This window comes from Pan paniscus, chromosome 1 (assembly GCF_029289425.2).
Source record: "Pan paniscus chromosome 1, NHGRI_mPanPan1-v2.0_pri, whole genome shotgun sequence".
Taxonomy (NCBI): Eukaryota; Metazoa; Chordata; class Mammalia; order Primates; family Hominidae; genus Pan; species Pan paniscus.
In genome coordinates, this window is record NC_073249.2 from 171,625,164 (window position 1) to 171,649,148 (window position 23,985).

Here is a 23,985-nt window from a genome sequence, read left to right on the forward strand (position 1 = left end):
AAAAGTCGGTATACAAATCGCTTGAAACAGTATACCACCTAATTTAATACTTTTCTGTTTCAGATGTGTATTGTTTAGTTTCTTAAAATAGCCTTTTCATTCTCTGTGTATCAAACACAGTAATGACGGCAAATATCAACCGGGATGTATTATATACTTGCAGGTTTGAAGTTAAACATTTTGAAATATACCTTGGAATGGTGTAAATATACTGAAAATATAACACTTGCCTTAGGTTATATATTTTAATGAATACAAAAATAAAGCATGGTGAATATTGATGCGCTCTTAGAGGATACTTAAAAAGGAGATCAGTTTTAAAATTTGCTAGATCCTCTTTTGACTCCTTGCCTGTGCACGTGCATTTTCTCCTGCCTGGCATGCCCTCCTCTCTCACCTCTTGCCACAGTGGGCTATTCCATAGCACTGTGTGTGTGGTATCAATTTGATCCTTGCACTTGATCCTTTCACTACAAAATAGATTTAACACAGCCTTGCAGTTGGCAGAGATAGGGTAGGAACATCTCCTTCCTTAAGTCAAGCAAGTCCCAAGAGACTCTGAATGCTAACATACCACCTGTACTGTTAATCACTCTTGCTAATGGTTTTCTGTTAGAACTTGATGCCTTGCATTATACCTCCTCCCGTTCTTTCTTCCCTTCCTCCTAGTTAAACGTCCCTTCTTGAGTTTGAATAGAAACCTTTTTGTACCTCTGTCATAGCATTTATCTCATTGCATTGGCATTGTTCCTTTGTCACCATATTAAATTGAGTCTTTTTTTTTTTCTTTTTTTTTTTTTTTTGAGATGGAGTCTTGCTCTGTCACCCAGGCTAGAGTGCAGTAGCATGATCTCGGCTCATTGCAACCTCTGCCTTCTGGGTTCAGGCGATTCCCCTGCCTCAGCCTCCCGAGTAGCTGGGATTACAGGCACCTGCCACTGCGCCCAGCTAATTTTTGTATTTTTAGTAGAGATGGGGTTTCACCATCTTGGCCAGGCTGGTCTCAAACTCCTGACCTCGTGATCCACCTGCCTTGGCCTCCCAAAGTGCGATTACAGGCATGAGCCACTGCGCCCGGCCTAAATTGAGTCTTTTGAAAGCAGGGTCTGGTTTTCTGTATTTCCTGGAAAGTTCCGGGAAACACTTGACACAGGAGATACTAAACTGAATCAAAGAATCTGATATGGAATATATTTATTTGCATCACCATTTTGGAACACATTTCCCCCATTCATGCTTCTCAAATAGTCTCTTAAATCTACTTTTGCCTAAAATACCCTACACCATAGCTTGAAAATAGCATAAATTTTTTTGTAGTCTTTTGGCAGATTTCTGTCACAGTGTTTACCTTGTATTACAGTTGGTGGGAAGGAACATTTTTTGAGCTATTGCCGGTGTCTTTATAATGTATACAATTTTGGATATAACACATTAAATTTGAACTTTGGTATTCTGTACCACTTCCTTTGCTTTATGTTTTTTCTTTAGCTCACATAGAAAAATATTGCACACAAGAAAGAACATAGTGGATGCTAAAAGAAACAAACCCTTTTTAAGCCTTTAGTAGGACTGTTTGCCAGTCTGTTTTTATGTAGTTTTGTTACATCACTTAGGTGAGCTCTACGTTAGTAAGGAGAAGATTTGCAGAGAATGTCATTTCTGGAGAGGAAAGAGAGAAAAGAGAAAACATGTCGCAGTATAATTAAAGCAGAAAACTTTTAGTGTTGTTTTTGTTTCAGATTGTCGCATTTATTTATTTCTGTAATAATGATTAATGATGACACTGTTAATCCAAGTGAGCTTATTTTGAAGTAAAGCTATTGAGACACTGTTTATTTTTTCTCCTTTCTCCTCCCAAAATAAAAAAAAAAGTATGTGGAGTGGGAGTAGGAGGAGGAAAGAAACAGTAGTATGGTAACTATTTGTTCAACACTAAGCAATCTATTGAATGTCTTTGGCTCTCTTCTGGCTTCTGAGAACTGAGATACAGCCCCTGCTTTTAAGGGGTTCATAAGCTATTCCAGTGGTTCTAAAGAGCTGCTAGGGATGGCCAACATCAGATCAGAGTCACTTGGATTGCTTTTTCAATATAGCTTATTCCCATAAGGACCTCCAACTATCCTAGGAACTTCTGACAGAGTAGGGAATGTTGTGGAAAAGTACTTAGTAAAATATTAGAAAATGGTCTGCTACAAATTTAAACTGGGTATAATTTGATTTGATACTTGATAAAGTTTGGAAACTTCTGTGTCCCCACCCACATCTCATCTTGAATTATACTCCCATAATTCCCACGTCCACGTGTTGTGCGAGGGACCCAGTGGGAGATAATTGAATCATGGGGGCAGTTATCCCCATATTGTTCTCGTGGTGGTGAATAAGTCTCACGAGATCTGATGGTTTTATCAGGAGTTTCCGCTTTTGCATCTTCCTCATTCTCTCTTTGCCTGCTGCCATCCATGTAAGACATGACTTGCTCCTCCTTGCCTTCTGCCATGATTGTAAGGCTTCCCCAGCCACATGGAACTATAAGTCCAATTAAACCTCCTTCTTTTGCAAATTGTCCAGTCTCGGGTATGTCTCTATCAGTGGCATGAAAATGGACTAATACAATACTAGATATATTTTTTCCAAGTTTTTATGTTGAACAATTTATAGTCTACAGAAATCAAAAGAACAATACAGTGAACACTTGTATACCCTTCACCTTGATTCATTATTTGCAAACATTTTGTCACATTTGCTTTAGCTTCTCTCTCTGTCTCTCTCTCTCTCTCTCTCTCTCACACACACACACACACACACACACACTTTTTCTGAACCATTTGAAAAATAAGTTGCAAATGTCAAGACATCTGACTCCTAAATACTTTAGTGTGAATCTCCTAAGGACAAAGACATTCTACAGAACTGCAGTACCATTATCCTACCAAAGGAATTTAACATTAATACGTTAATATTGTCTATTATTTAGTTCAAATTCTCCACTTATACTGCAATATCCTCTATAGGCTTTTATAAAAATTGTAATCTAGGATTGAATCAAAAAGTATGCATTGCATCTGTTAATCATGTTTTGTTTTGTTTTGTTTTGTTTTGTTTTTGGAAACAGAGTCTCGCTCTGTCGCCCAAGCTAAAGTGCAGTGGTGCAATCTTGGCTCACTGCAACCTCCATCTCCCAGGTTCAAGTGATTCTCGTGCCTGAGCCTCCCAAGTAGCTGGGATTACAGGTGCCCGCCACCATGCCTGACTAATTTTTGTATTTTTAATAGAGACAGGATTTTGTCTGTTGGCCAAGCTGGTCCCAAACTCCTGGCTTCAAGTGATCTGCCCGCTTCGGCCTCTCAAAGTGCCAGGATTACAGGTGTGAGCCACCATGCCTGTCCTGGTTATCATGTTCTTTTAAGCCAGATTCTAGAATGGTATTTTCATCTTTTTATACTGACACTTGTGAAATGTCTAATTCAGATCTCTTATGTTTAAAAGATTTTATGATTGAATCATTTTAAATACCCAAGGATATTTTATTATTTATTAAGGAAAACCAAACGAAAATACTTGCCTTCTTTCATTACATAATTTGTTCCCCATTAGTAAGACTGCATTTGTCAACAACCTATATTTTGACCTGTAGTAGAATTTTAGCATTTTTAGAGCCAGAAGAGATCTTGGATCTGTAGGTAAATATTTTCATTTTATAGATGAAACTGAGGTATGGAGATATCAAGTCTTAACCAACCAGGGGTGATTTGTCATCCCACCCCGGAGGCATTACACATGTATGGAGATGTTTTAGTGTTGTCACAACTAGAGAGGTGCTACTGGCCAGGGATGCTGATAAACATCTTACAATGCACAGAACAGAATTGTCTAGCCCAAATTGTCAGTAGAACCAAGGTTAAGAAACCCTGTCTAAAATCACACAGCTCATGGTGGGACTTAAAACCATGTTACTTGACTTTCAATTCTGTGTTCTTTCTACACACAAAAACGGAAATGCCTTGTTCTATTTCCCTTTCATTCTCTCCGCCTTCATCCTCCATTTCCATTAAGACAAATTAGAACATACTGCTTGAGAGAACATGGAGTATCCTTCTAAAATGAGAAATATAGGCTGGGGATGGTGGCACACGCCTGTAATCCCAGCACGTTGGAAGGCCAAGGTAGGAGGATTGCTTGAAGTGAGGTATTTGAGACCAGCCTGGGCAACATAGTGAGATCCTGTCTTTAAAAAAAAAATTATTTTTAATATTTTTTAAAAAAAGAAAAAAAGAAATATAAATGTGCTTTCAGTGGGGTTTTATTCCTGTAGTAAAAATGTGTGCAGAATGACTTTTTTAAGAGCAGTTTAGATAACCATAATTGTTCTTCACTTTTCATTATATGAGGTTTGAGTTAAGAAACAACACTTTCTCATACATTATCTTATTTGGTACTCACAGAAACCCTTCGTAGTTATAATGAACAAAGCAAATAGCATTTGCCTTTCACAAGTGAGAAAATAAAAGTTCCCAGAAAATAACATCCCATCTAATTGTGGTCAGGTAAGGTATTAGTCAAAGTTATGTGGAGATAGATTTCAGTTGAACAGGCAAAACAGGAACAGGTAATCTCAAAATGTCCTAAGCACCTGGTCACTATATTTAGGCAGAGGTTCTGGGATATTGTTGGGGATGTTGTACAAGTGATTTAGGTATCGAATAGACATTGGAGATACAATAGAGAATTAGATAGAGCTCCATTGAGTAACACACTCTTATTAGGGAGCCAAACTTTAAACAGGTGAAGTTTACTACAGCTCAGTATTTGATGTTATGAAGGTAGTGCTTTAAATGTGCCATGCTTTCTCTTTCGTGCCTGAACACACATACAATTCTCTGTGCTCAGGATCTGTTTCCTTTCTTTCATTTCATAAGCATGTATTAGGTCTTAACATTCACTCATTCATTCACCAAGAATTTGTTGAGCACCCACTCTGTCTTAGGGACTGTTACAGATAATGGAACAAACAAAACAATTCTGCCCTGTTGGAGCTTATATCCTAATGAGGGGAGACAGACAACAAATAAGATAAGTGAAATGTAGAATGTCAGATGACGATAAGTACTGTGGAAAAAAAGCAGCACAGGAGAGAGATCATGCTGGACAGCAGTGGGTAGGGGGTATGACAAGGGCTGCTTTTTGAGTAGATTATTCAAGGAAGGCCTCACAGAGCAGGTCATATTTGAGCAAAGACCTGAAGAAGGTGAAGCCAACTGTGGTTATCTGAGGGAACGGCATTCTAAACTAGGGGTGGGCAAAAGTTTTCTGTAACGGGCCTAAAGTAAATACTTAGTCTCTGTTGTAGCTATTCAACTTAGCTATTGTAGTATGAAAGCAACTATATGGTATATGTAAGGAAATAAGCAGGTCTTTATTTCAATAAAATACAGAAACAGGCAGTGGGCTCTACTTTGCCAACTCCTGCTTTAAGTGGAAGGAACACCTAATGCAAAAACTGGGTAGCAGCAGGGCTGGCATGTTGGAGGAGCAGCAGGGAGGCCAGTATGGCTGGAACTCGACAGGCAGAGGTCAGCTCCCCATTAGGGCCTTGCAGGCAACTGTCACGATAACTTTTTGTCAGAATAGGAACGAAGGCATCGAAGGTTTTCAACAGGGAGATACCATGATCTGGTGAGAAAGATCAGGGATTTGTTTTTGAACATGTTAATTTTAGATGCCTATTAAACACCCTAGTGGAGTTGTCAAAAAGGAAGTTGGATATGTGCCTGGTGTCCAGAGAAGAAGTCTGTACTGGAGCCAAAATGTGAGTCTTCAACTTAGAGATAGCACTTAAACCATTAAACTGTTCTTAACAGGGGTAATATAACTCTATGGGGGGGGGGCGGGAATTGCTTCTTGAGGGAGATGAAAAACAATCTTAGATATTACAGTGGATCACACCAAAACCCAACCCTACCCAACACAGTCAATTCTTAGTATTTAATTTCGTGGGGGATAGGATGGTTAAGAAAAAGATGTCTAAAAGTCTCCTTGGAAGAATGATAATGAAAATTAGGTAGAAAACAATGCATTAGATTCAACTCACTGAGGTCACCAAGGGGGTGCCTCAGTCTGAGGACTGAGCTCGAAGGTGCTCCAGTGTTTAGAGACTTGGGGTGGTAAGGCGGAACCAGCAAAGGAGACTGAGGAGTGGCTGGTGGGGTGAGGAACCAAATGAGAACTGTGTCCTGGAAACCAAGTGAAAGAGGTGTTTCCAGGAAGAGGGATCCACTGTTAAATGTTGCTGATGGGTCCGGTAAGATGAGAACTGAGAATTAAATGTGTGTATGAGGCTGTGGTGAAGAAGGTAGACATTTACTTAGGTCTCAGCTTAAGTATTATTTCATTTGGTAGGCTACCTTTCACTATGATGAGGGTGGGTCCCCCCTTTTTTCTTAACTCTGGTAAAAATCACATAACATAAAATTTATCAACTTAATCTTTTTTAAGTGTACAGTTCAACAGTGTTAAGTATATTCAAATTGTTGTGAAACATCTCCAGAAATTTTTCATCTTGCAAATCTGAAACTCTGTACCTGTTAAACAACAACCTTTCCTTTCCCCTACCCCCTAGCTCCTGGCACCCACCACTTTACTTTCTGTTTCTGAGCTTCAGTACTTCAGATACCTCATATAAGTGGAACTATACAATATTTGTCTTTCTGTGACTGCCTATTTCACTAAGCATGATGTCCTCAAGGCTTGTTCATGTTATAGTATGTCGCAAGATTGCCTTCTTTTTAAAGGCTGAATGGGCCTCCTTATGTACTTTCGTAATACTCTTACAGTAACACTCCTAACAAGAAGTTGTAATTTCTTATTTGTCTTTTTCCCTGAAAGACAGGAGATTTCCAAGATTCAGTGGCAGAGTACGTCTGTCTTATTCATAGATGTATTCATAGCCTCTGGAAAATACTGAATGAGAATTCTGTGTAAAAATAGAAGACAGAATACCTTCCTTTGCTTGGAGGAATCTCAACGCTCGAAAATTTTGTTGAAGAGATGAAGTGGTTTTGAAGAAGTAGGCATTTATCAGGCTGAGAAAGGGCCACCTAGGCAGAGAGAGCAGCCTACAGCTATACATGGTTTCGTGATAGGACCTTGTATGTAGCTCCAGCAGAAGGTTTGGAAAGTGGCAAACCATATATTGTGATGGATTGTGATCAGAGGATGGAGAGCCTTGCCTGCCAATGCAAGAAGTTTGCTTTTACTTTCTAGGCACCTTTAGGCAGCTGGGAGCAAATGGAGCTTTCTGAGGAAGTGAGTGATGGGATGAGCTTCCTTTTTTTGGTTTGGGTTGGGGTTAGGGTTTTCATTTTGTTTTGTTTTGTTTTGTTTTAAGGAAGATCATTCTGGTGGCCCTTTGGAGGGGGCACAGGAGTGGTGATATGGACTGGTAGAAGGAATGGCAGTTATATGAGTATTGCAGCAGTCCGAGCAACACACGACAGAGACCTCAAGTAAGCAGGCTTGGCTAGGACAGACTATTCAGAAGAAATTTATAAGGTAGAATTACTGTGATGTGGTGACCAACTGGCTGGGATGAGGACACAGTTCCGGGGTTAGGAATGTTAGAGAAGTAACAGATTTGAGTCAGAAACCGAGTTCTTTGTGGATATGGTAAATCTGGAGTACATTGAGGGCACCAAGGTTAGAGTCTAGCATAGAGAGAGAGAGAGAGGGAGAAAGAAAGATTCATCTGAAGCCTAAGGAGCGGACTAGGCTACTATTTCTTTTTTCTTTTTTTTTGAGACAGGGTCTCCCTCTGTCGCCCAGCCTGGAGTACAGTGGCATGAACACGGTTCACTGCAGCCTCAGCCTTCTGAGCTCAAGTGATCACCCACCTCAACCTCCCAAACTGCCGGGATTACAGGTGTGAGCTCACTGCTCTCAGCCTGGGCTTCTATTTCTTATGTTGCTGTGTGTTGTAGCTGGCCCTGTGATGAATTATCCCTCATCTGTGTAGGAATCCTGCAAATCGGGCACCATGCTCTCTTTCTCATTGAGGAAAACAAAGGCAAATAGATTAAGAAGTTTATTCAAGGTGACACAGCTAGCAAGTGGTAGTGAAAGAATCAACAATTAGATCTGTTAGATGGTAATACTTAGTAAAGGAAATTTCAACAAAATTAAGGATGAAAGTTGATTGCTTCTGCTAGATAGCTGTTTATCTAGAGCTGTAAGTTTTAATGGATTAAAAAATACTAGTGCTTTGGAAGAAAATAAGTTTTACTTGATAGTCCTCTCTTACCTCCCCAATTCTTGGCTTACGGTGCATTATATAAGTTCTGTTTTTTGTAAAAGCATTTTTGCCTCCATTCTGCATTGGTGTTTTTTGAGGCCATGCTATGCTACCAATTTTAGGAGGAATTGGATACTTCCGAGTATGCTTAATCTAGAGCCTGAGATTTGGAGAAACCTTGACTTAAATTTTTATTTCAGTCTGAACGCATTTAATGACTGTTGGTGTTAGGCAAGTGACCATAAGAAATGTGACTTCTGGTGAGTAACTTTGCCTTATGTGAGCCTCAGTTTGTTTGCTCATGTAAAAAATGAGGATGATAACTCTTACCTCCTGAGGTTTGAGAATAATTAAATTATAATATATGTACACTTTTCCATAGTTACTAGTGCTGTTCCTGACATGTAGCAGCTAGGTGCTCAGTAGACGTATTAGTTCTCCTTTACTGCTCACTCATATTGCTCTCATCTGAATTTATCTCAATCCCCTTTACCATATCTCTCCTCCTTCCTGCTGGCTGCTAAAACTGAGGGCCCAGCATAACTGCAGTCACTGGAGATGCCCTAAGGAAATTGGGACTGGAACAGCTACCTACTCTTTGGATCCTGGAATCGATGATCTGTATGTCCCAAACCTTAAATATTAAATGAAGGTTACCCTCTATATGTAAGATATCACCTTTGGATTATAGGACAACCTCTTCTCATGAAAACCTTGTTTCTCTGTATTCTAAATACAGTTGTCCCTTGGTTTCTGTGGGGAGTTGGTTTCAGGACCCCCTTGGGGATACCAAAATCTGTATCCACCTGCCCTCCCCACAGATACCGAAATGCTCAAATCCCTTATATAAAATGGCTTAGTATTTGCATGTATCCTAAGCACATCCTCCTGTGTACTTTAAATCATCTCTAGATTACTTATAATACCTAATACAATATAAATGCTATGCAAGTGGTTGTTATACTGTATATAAATACATTATTTGTAATGTAAATTACAAAATGTAAATACATTGCTTTCTATGTATTTAAGGACTAATGACAAGAAAAAAATGTCTAGATCTGTTCAATACAAATGCAACCATCCGTTTTTTCCCAAATATTTTCAGTTCACAATTGGTTGAACCCATGGGTGTGGAGGACTGACTTTACCTGAATAATCAAGAAGGGTTAATGCAGGGAACCACACAAAAAAGTCAGCTTTTGTTGAATAGTTTAGGAAATTATTTACTTCTCATAACATGGAATGAAGATGCATTCCAGGAAAACATTTGCAGACTTCAGACACAATGTATTCATACATGGGGACTGCATACACTTACTTGTTTATCATCTTCTCTTTTTCCAGGAAGCAATATTTTAGGAATTATTTTCTCTAGTCTGAATTAACAGGGAATATCAGATCTGCATATAACCATCTCCAAATTGCTTTGAAAAATATTTAGTAAAACTGACAACCTCAATATTTAATGAAAGGTATTATAAATTAGTGACTTGCAATCGAATGCCCATGTTTGCATGTTTTTCCTTAAGCTCTTCACATATATGTTTCTAATTGTTTATTATAATACACAAGTAATAGACAAATCTGTTTAAAATCATTGTGAAGAGATCAGTCTGTCATCTTCATTTTTCTATATATTGATCAGAGGTTCTTTTGAGCACATGTTGGTTAATAGCATAGTTCAGTAATTGAATTTAGTATTCAAATAAACTTTAAGCAACACTGGTAGTCTCTTATCCATTAAGTTGAATAATTTTCTTTTATCTGTATTTGTTGAGTCAGTGGGCAGACAGGAGCTTATCTCTAAACTAGCAGGTGGTAGGTACCTCCCCAGTAGGTTTTACTTCTTTCAACAAAGAAGGCTTAAATTACAGTAACGTATCCTTGTTGGGTTCAAGAGTAATCAGTTTATTGTCTCTTTAAAAAAATAAGGGTACTTTTTCTAAATAAATATTAAACTCTATTATTAACTTAAAAGCTTGCATGTTGATTTTTTAAAGCTCATTTGCAAGGATTAGGTAGATTTTGTGTGCATGTGTACTTAACTCCCAGTTAGGATATCACCTGTGCTTATGTTGGTTCATTTGCGTTTTTCAAACGGGCAAGTTTCTGGATATGGATAGCAACATATGTACAAACATGTCTAACTAAAATTTGCAATATGAAAGGTAGCATGCAGAAAGGTATTTTTGTTAAAATAATCTATATTTTAAACCTAAAGATCTTTGCTAAACTGTGTGGGGGTAGATTAATATTGTACAGTGACAGTGTGTATCAATTCCATGAAAAACTTCAGTTGCAACAATTAAAAGTGCCAGGCCAGGCAGGGTGGCTCATGCCTGTAATTCCTAGCGCTTTGGGAGCCCGAGGCGGGCAGATCACGAGGTCAGGAGTTTGAGACCAGCCTGGCCAACATGGTGAAACACCGTCTCTACTAAAAATACAAAAAATTAGCCGGACGTGGTGGCAGGCGCCTGTAATCCCAGCTACTCAGGAGGCTGAGACAGGAGAATCGCTTGAACCTGGGAGGCAGAGGTTGCAGTGAGTCAAGACCGTGCCACTGCACTCCAGTGTGGGTGACAGAGCGAGACTCCATCTCAAAAAAAAAAAAAGAAAGTGCCATATTGATCTTATAAGTAAGTAAATACTAAGCCTTAGTCCAAACAGTTGGCAAACAGATGAAGTCGTAATCATAACTATTTGAATTCCTAGCATATTTATGGCACTATAAAGCATTATGGCAGTTACAGAGACTTGTTTATATTTTCATTTGTATTTGTGGGCATAAAAAAATTACATATTTAGGAAGTAGCCTAAAATACTGAAGAGATGAGTATGTATCCAACAATGTTACTTGTTCTTACTTTAATCATAAACTGACCAATTAGAAATCATAATTGAACACATTAGTTCATCTGTATTGTTTTTCTTGAACAACTGAATACACAAGATTTAATGTTATTAAAAATTTTTCAGTTTAAAAGTGACATTCAATAATTGTTGGCAAGCTCATTTCTCTTCTACCTTCGTGCCAGAGCTGTGCATCTCCTAACAACTGCTGGATTTACATGAATATTGTAAAATATTTTATAAAAATTATTTTTCAATTTTAAATGAAGTTGATGGAGTATCATAAAAAGCAGCAAAGATATTGACTCAAGTAGTCAAATGGCTAAAAATGTTGAAGTTTTATTAATATACTTGAAAAATACTGGTTTTGAAATAATTTGATCTATAATCTTCTTTCTGGAGCACGATTTCCTTTAAACTTCTTCAACTGTGTACAGGTTTGTTCTCACTGCACATATACCTGGACACCCACAGGCTGGTTTGGCATCCACCAGCCTTTTCTCTACTTTCACATTATCCTTTTCTTTAAAGACAAGAATTGTGTCCGTTATCTTTGTCCTCAGCACTGAGCATTTTGTCTGGAGCATAGCACTCTCAATAAATATGTTTTTAATTAATTTATAATCAGTGACCATTAATGGTTACTTTTGTATCATTTGGATTTGGCATCTAATGAGAAAATAGTAAGTTAAATTGCAAAGATCTTATTAAAAGCTCAATACATTGTGTCTGTTCGGAGCTATGACATTTTGCAATAGAACGATACTGAGCTGCTTTGTATGTGTTCTCTTGGTCAGTATGTGATTTTTGCCAAGGACAGGCTCTACTTAAAAGTGATAACTCAAAATATCAAACCAACCGAAATATGGGTTCATACTATCCCCCTCTGTGGTTGCTTATCTCTTTGTGTTTGCAGCACACTCCTGAAAATGTAGTGCTGCTTTGTATCATTCCTTAACCCTGTGTATAACGCACTGTTGCTTCCATTTTTAAGACCAAGAATGTTAACTACCTAGGAGGCAACATGGTATATTTCGCCTGTCAAGTCTTAAATAATATTTTCTTTCTTTTTTTTTTTTTTTTTTTTTTTGAGATGGAGTCTTGGTCTGTCACCCAGGCTAGAGTACAGTGGTGCAATCTTGGCTCACCGCAACCTCCGCCTCCTGGGTCCAAGCAATTCTCCTGCCTCAGCTTCCCAAGTAGCTGGGATTACAGGTGCCTTCCACCATCCCCAGCTAATTTTTGTATTTTTAGTAGAGATGGGGTTTCACCATGTTGGTCAGGCGGGTCTCAAACTCCTGACCTCAAGTGATCCGCCCTCAGCCTCCCAAAGTGCTGGGATTACAGGCATGAGTCACTGTGCCTGGCCTTATATAATAATATTTTTTAATTGCTGTTTTAAAGCTAATTGCCATATGTGTTAAATTTTTATTATAGATTAGGTACAACTCTGTGTTTTGCAGTTCTCAGATATATACCCACTTTCTTTAGTGACTATAATCATTGAACTCATTTTTGTTAATCAAGTCTTTTAAATAACAGCTTTATTGAGAAAGAATTCTTATACTATAAAGTTCACTGTTTTAAAGTGTGCATTCAGAGTTGTGCAACCATCACCACCATTTATTTTGAGAATATTTTCATCACCTCCAAAAGAAACCTCATGCTGTCTTTTTCTTTCTCCTGCCATCCTGTGGCAGCCACCAGTCTACTTTCTGTGTCTATGGATTTGCCTATTGTGAACATTTCATATAAACAGAATCATACAATATGCGGCCTTTTATGTCTGGCTACTTTCACTTAGTATATTTTTGGAGTTCATTGAGAACTGAAATTCAGAACTTATTTTTGTGGAAATTCATTCAACTCACTATGTTCATTCAAAATACTGTAACTTGTCAGTATTTTGATCATTTTTAGAGCTAAAAAATACTTCGTTGTATGGATATAACACATGGACATAAAATGGATTGTTCATTCATTCTTTCTGATGGACATTTGGGTAATTTCCAAACCTTTTGGTTGTTAGCAACAATGCTGCCATGAACACTCATGTATACGTGTTTTGTGTGGACATATGTTTCCATTTCTCTTATGAATATTTGTATGAATGGAATTGTTATGTCAAGTGGAAACTTAGTAACCTTTGAGGAACTGCCAAACTGTCTTGGAAAGCGGTGGCCCCATTTTATAATCAATCAGCAGTGTGTGAAGTTTCCAATTTCTTCACATTCTCACCAATACTTGTTATTTCCTGTCTTTTTTTTTTTTTTTTTTTTTTTGAGATGGAGTTTTGCTCTTGTTGTCCAGGCTGGAGTGCAATGGATGGCGCGATCTCTGCTCACCACAACCTCCGCCTCCCAGGTTCAAGCAATCCTCCTACCTCGGCCTCCCTAGTAGCTGGGATTACAGGTGCCCGCCACCACACCCAGCTAATTTTTTATATTTTTAGTAGAGACGGGGTGTCACTATGTTGGAAAGGCTGGTCTCGAACTCCTGATCTCAGGCAATCCGCCTGCCTCAGCCTCCCAAAGTGCTGGGATTACAGGTGTGACCCACCATGCCCGGCTTCTTTCCTGTCTTTTTAAATTTTAGCCATCCTAGTAGGTGTGAAGTGGTATTTTGTGGTTTTGATTTGCATTTTCCTGAAGATGCTTAGCATCTTTTTGTGAACCGCTTGTATCTTTTTTGGAGAAACATTTATTCAAATCTTTTGCCCATTTTTTATTAGGTTATTTGTCTTTTTATTGAGTTGTAAGGTTTTTTTTTGTATTCTATATGCAAATCTTTTATCAGATCTATGATTTGCAAATACTGTTTCTCATTCTGTAGATTCTTTTTTTCACTTTCTTAATGGTGACTTTTGATGCACAAAAATTTTTATTTTTGATGAAGTTTATTTTTTCTTTGTTGCTTTTGCTTTTCCAAGAAATAATTACCTAATCCAAGGTCATGAAGATTTAGTCTTGCGTTACATTGAGTTAGTTTTTGTATGTGGGTTGAGGTGGGGTCATTTATATTCTTTTGCTTGTGTATATTCAGTTGTCTCAGCACCATTTGTTGAAAAGACTGTCCTTCCTCCATTGGATTACTTTTTTGTCTTTGTCAAAAATTAAGTTGTCTCGTGACTCTTGCTGAAAAATTAATTGACCATAAATACCAGGTATTATTTATGAAATCTCCATTATATTCCATTGATTCATTATGCCAGTACCAGATTGTCTTGATTACTATAGCGCTGTAGTAAGTTTTGAAAATGGGAAATGTGAACTCTTGAACTTTGTTGTTTTGACTATTCAGGGTTCCTTGTAAATTTTAAAGTTAGATTGTCGTTTTTTGCAAAGAAATTAGTTGGCATTTTGATGCGGATTGTGTTCAATTTGTAGACCAATTTGGGGAATATTGTTATCTTAACAGTTTTAAGTTCCAATCTATGAACATAGGATGTCTTTTTGTTTATTTAGTTCTTCTAATTTCCTTCAATGATGCTTTGTAGTTTTCAGTGTACAAGTCTTGCACTTCCTAAGTATTTTATTCTTTTTGATGTTATTGTAAATGAAATTATTCTCTTTATTTTAGGATTACCCATTGTTAGTGTATAGAAATACAGTTGTTAGTGTATAGAAATACAGTATATTGATACTGTATTCTGCAGCCTTGCTGAACTCATTTATTCTGGTATTTATTTTGGTGAATTCCTTAGGATTTTCTATGTGCAAAATTATGGCATCAGTGAATAGAAGTAGTTTTATTTCATCCTCTTTAATCTGAATGCCTTTTTGCCTAATTGCCTTGACTAGACACTCCAGTGCAGTGTTGAATGGAAGCTGTGAGAGCAGACATCTTTGTCTCATTCCTGATCTAGAGAAAAGCATTCAGTATTTCACAGTTAAATATGATGTTCACTGTAGGTGTTTTTGTAGATGCCTTTAATCATGTTGAGGAAGTTCCCCTTTATTTCTAGTTTGTTGAGTGTTTTGTCTTTGTTTTAAAATCATGGAATGGTGTTACATTTTGTGAAGTTTTTTCCTGCTTCACTTGAGATGATCTCGTGATTTTTTTATGTCCTTTATTCTGTTACTATGGTGTTATTATATTGACTGGTTTTTTGTTTGTTTGTTTGTTTGTATACTAAACCTACCTTGATTCCTGAGATAAGTGCCACTTGGTCATGGTTTAGGATCTTTTTAATATATGTGTGGATTTGGTTTACTGGTTTATTGTTAAGGATTTTTGTGTCACTATTCCTAGGGATATTGGTTTGGTGTGTGTATCTTTGTATATTATTTTAAAGTGTGATAATATATACATAACATAAAATTTACCATTTTATTCATTTTTAAGTGTACAGTTCTGTGGCATTAAGTACATTTAATTGTTCTGCATCCACCAGTCCCATCCATCTTCAGAACTACTTCATCTTCCCCAGCTGAAACTCTGTACCCACTACATACTAACTCCCTATTCCCCTCTGCACCCAGCCTTTGGCAACCACCATTCTGCTTTCTTCATCTGTGAATTTGACTACTCTAAGTACTTTCATATAAGTGGAATCATATAATATTTGTTTTTCTGTGATTGGCTTATTTCACTTGGCATAATATCTTCAAGATCTTCCATGTTGTAACATGTATCGTAAATACCTTTTCTTAAAGTTTGGATAATCCATGGTATGTTTATATCATATTTTGTTTATTCATTTGTTGATGGACACTTGGGTTGCTTCCACCTTTTGGCTATTGTGAATAATGCGGTTATGAACATGGTTGTACAAATATCTGCTCAAGCCTCTTCTTTCAGTTTTTTGGTATGTGTGTATCCAGTAGAGTTGCTCAATCACATGGTAGTTCCATTTAAGTTTTTGAGAAACCTCCATACTGTTATTCATTGTAGGTGCACAGTTTTATACTCTTATCAGCAATGTACAAAAGTTCCAGTTTCCCTACATCCTTGCCAACATTTTTTTCTATATTTTTTATAATAACCATACTAATAGATGTGAAATTGCCTTGTCCATTTTTAATATCAGGGTAATACTTGCCTCATGAAATAAGTTGGGAAATGTTCCTTGCTTTTCTATTTTTTGGAAGACTGAAGAATTGATGTTAGTTCTTTAAACGTTTTGTATAATTCACTGGTGATGCCATCTGGTCCTGGGCTTTCCTTTGTAAGAAGTTCTTAATTACAAGTCCTTCTTTTTACTTGGTACAGGTCTTCAGATTTTCTGTTTCTTCTTGAGTCAGTTTTGGTGGTTTATGCTTTTCTAGGAAATGTTCATTTTACCTGGGTTATCTAATTTGTTAGCATACATTTGTTAGTAGTATATCTTACCATATTTATTTCTGTAAGGTCAGTGGTAATGTTTTCTTGGCCTGGTGGGGTGGCTCACACCTGTGATCCCAGAACTTTGGAAGCCTGAGCTGGGAGGTTCACTTGAGCCCAAGAGTGTGAGAACAGGCTGGACAACATAGTGAGTCCCTGTCTCTACAAAAAAAAAATCAGAAAAATGAACCAGGTATGGTGATGTGCTTCTGTGGTCCCAGCTACTCAGGAGGCTGAAATGGGAGGTTTGCTTGAGCCTAGAAGGTCAAGGCTGCAGTGAGCCATGATTGTGCCTTTGCACTCCAGCCTGGATGACAGAGCAAGACTCTGTCTCAAAAATAAATAAAATAAAAAGTAGTAATGTTTTTTCTTTCATTCTTATTATTAAATTTGAATCCTCTTTCTTTTTCTCTTTGTCAGTCTAGTTGAAGATTTGTCCCTTTTTTTATTTTTTCAAAGAACCAACTTTTGGTTTTATTTATTATATATTTTTAAATTTATTTATTTCTACTCTGATCTTTTCTGTTTCCTTCCTTCTGCTTGTTTTGGGTTTAGTTTATTCTTGCTTTTCATGTTTCTTAAAGTGGGAGGTTATGTTGTTGATTTGAAATCTTTCTTCCTTTGTAATATAGGCATTACCAGTAAAAAATTTCCCTCTTGTGACCAGATATGGTGGCTCACACCTGTAATCCCAGCACTTTAGGAGGCTGACATGGGAGAATCGCTTGAACCTAGGAGTTCGAGATCAGCCTGAGCAACAAAACAAAACCCTATTTCTAAAACAAAACATAGCCGGGCATGGTGGTATGCAACAGTAGTCCCAGCTACTGGGGAGTTGGGAAGTGGGAGGATCCCTTGAGCCCTGGAGGTCAAGGCTGCAGTGGGCTGTGATTGTGCCACTGCATTCAAGCCTAGGCAACAGAACAAGACCCCATCTCAAAAAAAAAAAAAAATCCCAAAACAAACAAATTTCCCTTTAATCACTGCTTTTGCTGTCCCCAAAAGTTTTATATTATATTTTAATTTTCATTCATCTCAAAGCACGTTCTTACCTATCTTGCGATTTCTTCTTTGTGCCATTGGTGATTAAGGAATGTGTTGTTTAATTTTCACATATTTTTGAATTTTCCATATTTCCTTCTGTTGATTTTTAATTCCGTTGCAGTCAGACAACATATTTGGTATGATTTCACTTCTTTTAAATTGTTGAGGCCTGTTTTGCAACCTAACATATGCTCCATCTTGGAGAATATTTCATGCGCACTTGAGGAGAATCTGTATTTTACTGTAATTGGGTGGAGAGTTCTGTAAATGTGTTTTAGGTCTATTTGGTTTATAGTGTTGTTTGAGTATTCTATTTTCTTGTTGATCTTTTGCCTAATTCTGAGGTATTGAAGTCTCCAACTATTATTGTTGGTGTATTTCTCTCTTTAATTCTGTCAGTTTTTGCTTTCTGTGTTTTAGATCTCTGTTGTTAGATGCATATGTGTTTATAATTGTTATGTCTTCCTGATGGATTAACCTTTTATCATTACAAAATAACCTTTCCTGGCCGGGTGTGGTGGCTTGTGCCTATAATTCCAGCACTTTGGGAGGCTGAGGCAGGTGGATTGCTTGAGCTCAGGAGTTTGAGACCAGCCTGGGCAACATGGCAAAACCCCATCTCTATAAAAAATACAAAAATTAGCCAGACGTGGTGGTGTGTGCCTGTAATCTCAGCCACTTGGGAGGCTGAGGTGGAAGGATCATTTGAGCCTGGGACACAGGTTGCAGTGAGCTGAGATTACGCCACTGCACTCCAGCCTGGGTGACAGAGCCAGACCCTGTCTCAAACCCCCAAAACAGTGGGGAAAAAGAACAGCCTTTCTTGTCTCTAGTAACAGCTTTTCAGTGTCCTTCCCCCCCCCCCCAATGTTATTGTAGTCACCCCAGCTCTCTTTGGTTATTGCTTTTAGGGTATATATTTTTTCATCATTTTATCTTCCTGTTGTATTGACCTTTTTATTATGAAGTGTCTTAGTCTCGTTTCTTGCCTTAATGTCTGTTCTGTCTAATATAGCCATTCCAGCTCCTGTATGTGTGTATGATATCTTTTTACATCCTTTTATTTCAGTCTCTGTATCTTTGTCTAAATTGCGTTTGATGTAGACAGCATATGGTTGTATAATATATTTTAAAAATTCATTCTGCAAACCTCTGTCTTTTAATTATTGTCCATTTGCATTTAATATAATTACTGGTAAGACAGGATTTACATTTGCCACTTTGCTCTTTGTTTTCTTATCTCTTACATCTTTTTGTTCCTCTAATTGTCCATTACTCCTGTGTTTTATATTAAATACATATTTTCTGGTGTATCATTTTAATTCCCTTGTTTCTTTCTCAATATATATTTTTATTTTCTTCATGGTTGTCCTGGGGATTACAATTAATATCTTACATTTACAGAGAAGTAACCTTTACTCAGGTTCTTTAAATATTAACATTTTATCACATTTGCTTTATTTCTCTCTCTATGTATGTATTTAGATACACAGACATATATAATGTGCATGTGTGTATAAAATGTGTATGTATTTTGTTGTTCCTGAACTGTTTGAGAATAAATTACAGATACCATGCCCCTTTACCCTTATATACTTCCTAAAAATGAGGATATTCTCTTAACCTTAGTATATTTATCAAAACCAGGAAATTAACATTGATCCAGTACTAGGTCCTTTGAAACTAAAATGTAAAATAAAACACATAATAATTTCTGTTTCAAGATCCAGTCCAGGATACCATGTTGTGTTTGGTTGTCGTATTTGTCTAGTCTACTTGTCTTTGGTGACTCTGGCATTTTTTAGGAATAGAGGCTAGATCATTTTTAGACTGTTTTTTGGCCAAGCATGGTGGCTCACACTTGTAATCCCAGCACTTTGGGAGGCCGAGGCGGGCAGATCACTTGCGATCAGGAGTTCGAGACCAGCCTGACCAACATGGCGAAACCCTGTCTCTACTAAAAATACAAAAATGAGCTGGACATGGTGGTATGCGCTTGTAGTCCCAGCTATTCGGGAGGCTGAGGCATGAGAATCGCTTGAACCCAGGAGATGGAGGCTGCAGTGAGCCAAGATGGTGCCACTGCACTCCAGCCTGGGCGACAAAGTGAGGCTCTGTCTCAAAAAAAATAAAAGACTGTTTTTCATTTTGGGTTTTCTCATTACTAGATTCAGGTTATACATTTTTGGTGGGAATATCAAAGAAGTGAGAATTGTGCTGTTTACAGTGCGCCATATCAGGAGGCACATAATAAGATCTCCCCCCTTGCTCCCCCTTAGATTTAATATCTGCTAGGTACATTTGACGATTTCATATGTTGTTTGGTTTATTAATTTCTGTAGAAATTAATGATGGATATTCCATGGTAATGAACTACACCCACCTCAGAATCAGCCTGAACAGGCTGCCACAGACTGGGTGGCTTAAACTACAGAAACTTATTTTCTTACAGTTGGGGCTAGAAGTCCAAGATCAAGAAGTCATTAGAGGCTGGGCGCAATAGCTCATGCCTGCAATCCCAGCACTTTGGGAGGCCAAGGTGGGCAGATCACGACGAGGTCAAGAGATCAAGACCATCCTGGCCAACATGGTGAAACCCCATCTCTACTAAAAATACAAAAATTAGCCAGGCATGGTGGCACATGCCTATAGTCCCAGCTACTTGGGAGGCTGAGGCAGGAGAATCGCTTGAACCCGGGAAGCGGAAGTTGCTGTGAGCTGAGATTGTGCCACTACACTCCAGCCTGGCAACAGAGCGAGACTCCATCTCAAAAAAAATAAAAATAAAAAAGAAGTCATTAGAGTTGGTTTCTGGTGAGGATTCTCTTCTGGGCTGCCTTCTTGCGGTGTCCTCACCTGGCCTTTCCTCTGTGTACTGACAAACAGGGAGATCTCTGATGTCTCTTCCCCTTCTCATTAAGACACAAGTTTTATTGGATTAGGGCCCTACCCTTATGACCTCATTTAACCTTGTTTATCTCCTTAAAGGCACTATCTCCAAATATAGTCACATTGAGAGTTAGGGCTTCAATTGATGACTTGGATTTGGGGGAGTAGACACAATTCAGTCCTTAACACTGATGATGCTAGGGGACTTTTGTTTCTTTCACCAAAGAGGCTCTAGTTTTTACATCTACTGAGTACATTTGATGATTTTATGTATGATTTGATATATTAACTCTATAGAAATTAATGATAGATACTCCATAGTAATGACATATACCCACTTAGGAATCAGCCAAGTGAAATTTTTTGTTTTTATATGACTTAATTCCACTTTAATACTAAGGTAATAAATTTAAGCATTTCACATGTGTGCAAATTTAAAACTACGCTAAGTTTTTTACTATTTGAGTCCTGTCAGGTTCCTTTAAGTAAAATTGGCTTACTTATAGTACTTATGAATTAAATGTATTTCTGAAAAGTGTTACGCTTTAAAAACTGAATTTTTCCCATGCATTGTGATTCTAAGCGTACTTAGTTCATCATCCCCTCCTTCTACCCTTGTCCAATTTACATTGTCTTCTATGCTTAATTACCTTCCTGTTTTTTGTTTTATTTAGTTACAGACTTTGTTGGGGTGGGGGGAGAAATGTGTTGGATTTCTTTAGATATCATTGATATGGCATTGAAGTTAGTTTTCTTCTGTGTTTTATGATTTCTGCTTTATATTTATGATCTTTTTCTTCATTGAGGTTAAACATGATTTTTAAATGGGATTGTTTTATTTTGTAATGATTAAATTATATAGTAAATTGTGAGGATATGTAGGTTTCCAAAAAGAAAAATACAAACTAGTGTAGGTATTAGGCAATTTGGGGTCCTGTTTGCTTTGTTACAAATTAGCATGGTGAGAACTGAAGGAAAGTCTGGCAGTTACCCTATTAATAGTTGAAGCTTTATATGGATTATTTTTCCATTTAACAATATTTATTAAATACCTACTTTATGCTAGGTACCAGCTTCTAGAGATACAGAGGTGGTCAAAAATAGATAAGGTCCATGCCCTTAGGCAGCTTGGTCTAGTGAGGGGCAAACAAATCACAGATAAATGTAAAATTACACCTGTGAGTAGTGCTGTGAAGGAGAGGTTGAGGATGGTAAGGGTATATGATAACTGAAGGAATTTGTCTATTTTAGAAATTCTGGAAAGGCTTCCCTGAAAGAATTAAAGATGTGTAGGAGTTAAGTAGGTTAAAGAGAACAGAAAGATGAGTTCAGGAATAGTGGCATAAAGCAACCATTGATTGTGCCCGTAGATTCTGTGGGGATGGGATTCGGACAGCAGTTTATCTCTGCTCCATGATACTGAGAACCTCAGCTGGAAGACAGTCTGGGGATGACTTGATGACTGTAGGCTGGACTCATGTGAAGGCTCCTCCTCTGGCCTTCAGGGGCTGGTTGTCCAATGAGACCTTAGTGAGACTATTGGACAAAACAACCATACGGGCCCTCTGCATTTAGCCTGGGTTCCCTCAGGACATGGTGTCCATGTTGCAGGAGGGAGTGTCCCGAGAGAGAACCAGGAGGAAGCTGTATTGCTTTTCATGACCTAGGCTTAGACATGTCTCTTTCTGCTGTATTCTATTCACCGAGGCATGCACACACACAGTTCCACCCTGGTTCAGATCCAGGGGAAGTAAATGCCACTTTATTATGAAGAGAGACAAGGTTCTGGAAGAGTATGTGGGGCCAGAAATACTGCTGTGGCCTTTTGGGAAAATAGTCCGATACATGAAGCATTATGCCTGAAAAGAAGCTAAATCCCAGAGAAATGATCTGGAGTGCAGAAAGCTAGAGAGAGAGAGTTAGGGGATAGACCATTCAAGGCCTTGTAAAATATTTTAAACATGATTTAGGCTTATCTTAAGAACAGAGGGAAGCCATGAAGATTTTAAGGTTAACGTCAGATTAGTGCTTTATGAAGATCAGTATGAAGAGTAAATGTGTGTATGAGGCAGATGGAGACCAGTTAGGGAGCTGGTGAAGTAATCTAGGCATAAACCAGGGCTAGGTGGTAGCTGTGGAGATGGACAGAAGTAGAGGAATTGGAGAGAAATGTATGAGGTCCAATCACCAGGTCCTGGGGATGGGAATGGGGATGGGAGAACAAAGTGTTAAGAATGGAATTGGAGAGAAATGTACGAGGTCCAATCACCAGGTCCTGGGAATGGGGATGGGAGAACAAAATGTTAAGAATGATCCCCTGGCTTCTGGCTATGCTACTAGATGAATCTGGTGCCATTCACTGGGATGAAGAACACAAGAAGGGGACCAGGATTTACGGGGGAAGGATCATGAATTTGGTTTGGGGCAAACATTGAATTAGAGAAGATGTCAAATAGACAGTTGCATTTGTGGGTCTGAAGCTCAGAGGAGAAGTCTAAGCTGGAGATAGAAATGTATGAGTCATCTACAGATAGGAGGTAATTGACATCTGGATATGGTCAACCAGAGAAATCGACAGGAACAAAAAGAGAAGGCGGCTTAGCACTGGGGTTTGAGGAACTGAAGTATTTGATGACTAGGAAGACGAAGATGTACCAGAAGAGGAGACAGACTAGAACAGCCAGACCCATGGGAGGAGAACAGAGAGTGTGCTGTTCTAGGAGGCAGGGAAAAGAAGCCAGCATTTCAAGAGGAGGGAGTGGGCAGAAGGTCAGATACTCCTGAGAGGTAAGGTTAGGACTGAGACGTAATTGGATTTAGTGAAATAAAGTTCAGTGATGACCTTAACAGTAGCCATTTTGGAGAACAGGGACTCTGGAATCCAGATTGGGGTGTTGTCAGGAATGAGTCGGTGTGGAGATGAAGATGGCAAATATAGATACCTCTTTGAAGAATTTATCCCCTCAGTGAGAAAAGAAATGTGAAGACAGGAGGGTTGTTGATGAAGGCAAGCATTTGATATTTTATCATGAGAAATGGGCAGGTTTTTTTTGTTGTTGTTGTTTGTTTTGTTTTGTTTTGTAGAGAGACAGGGTCTCACTCTGTTGCTCAGGCTGGTCTTGAACTCCTGAGCTCAAGTCATCCTCCCGCCTCGGCCTCCCAAAGTGCTAGGGTTACAGGCATGAGCCACCATGTCCGGCCTAGACAGTTCTTTTATTTATTTATTTATTTATTTATTTATTTATTTATTTTGAGACGGAGTCTCGCTCTGTTGCCCAGGCTGGAGTGCAGTGGCGCAATCTCAGCTCTCTGCTCACTGCAAGCTCCGCCTCCCAGGTTCACGCCATTCTCCTGCCTCAGCCTCCCGAGTAGCTGGGACTACAGGTGCCCGCCACTACACCTGGCTAATTTTTTTGTATTTTTAGTAGAGACGGGGTTTCACCGTGTTAGCCACGATGGTCTCGATCTCCTGACCTCATGATCCACCCGTCTCGGCCTCCCAAAGTGCTGGGATTACAGGTGTGAGCCACTGCGCCCAGCCTGGACAGTTCATTTTTAAAGAAAGAGATGAGGTCACCTTCTAAGCGAGCAAG

General features: G+C 38.4%; 1 protein-coding gene across 3 annotated transcripts in view; it reads left to right on the top strand.

Annotated features, from left to right (window-relative positions):
* The window catches only part of USP24 (ubiquitin specific peptidase 24), a 148,784-nt gene that overhangs the window by 13,563 nt on the left and 111,236 nt on the right, over nucleotides 1–23,985 (top strand). The gene's annotated exons all lie outside the window — the stretch shown is intronic.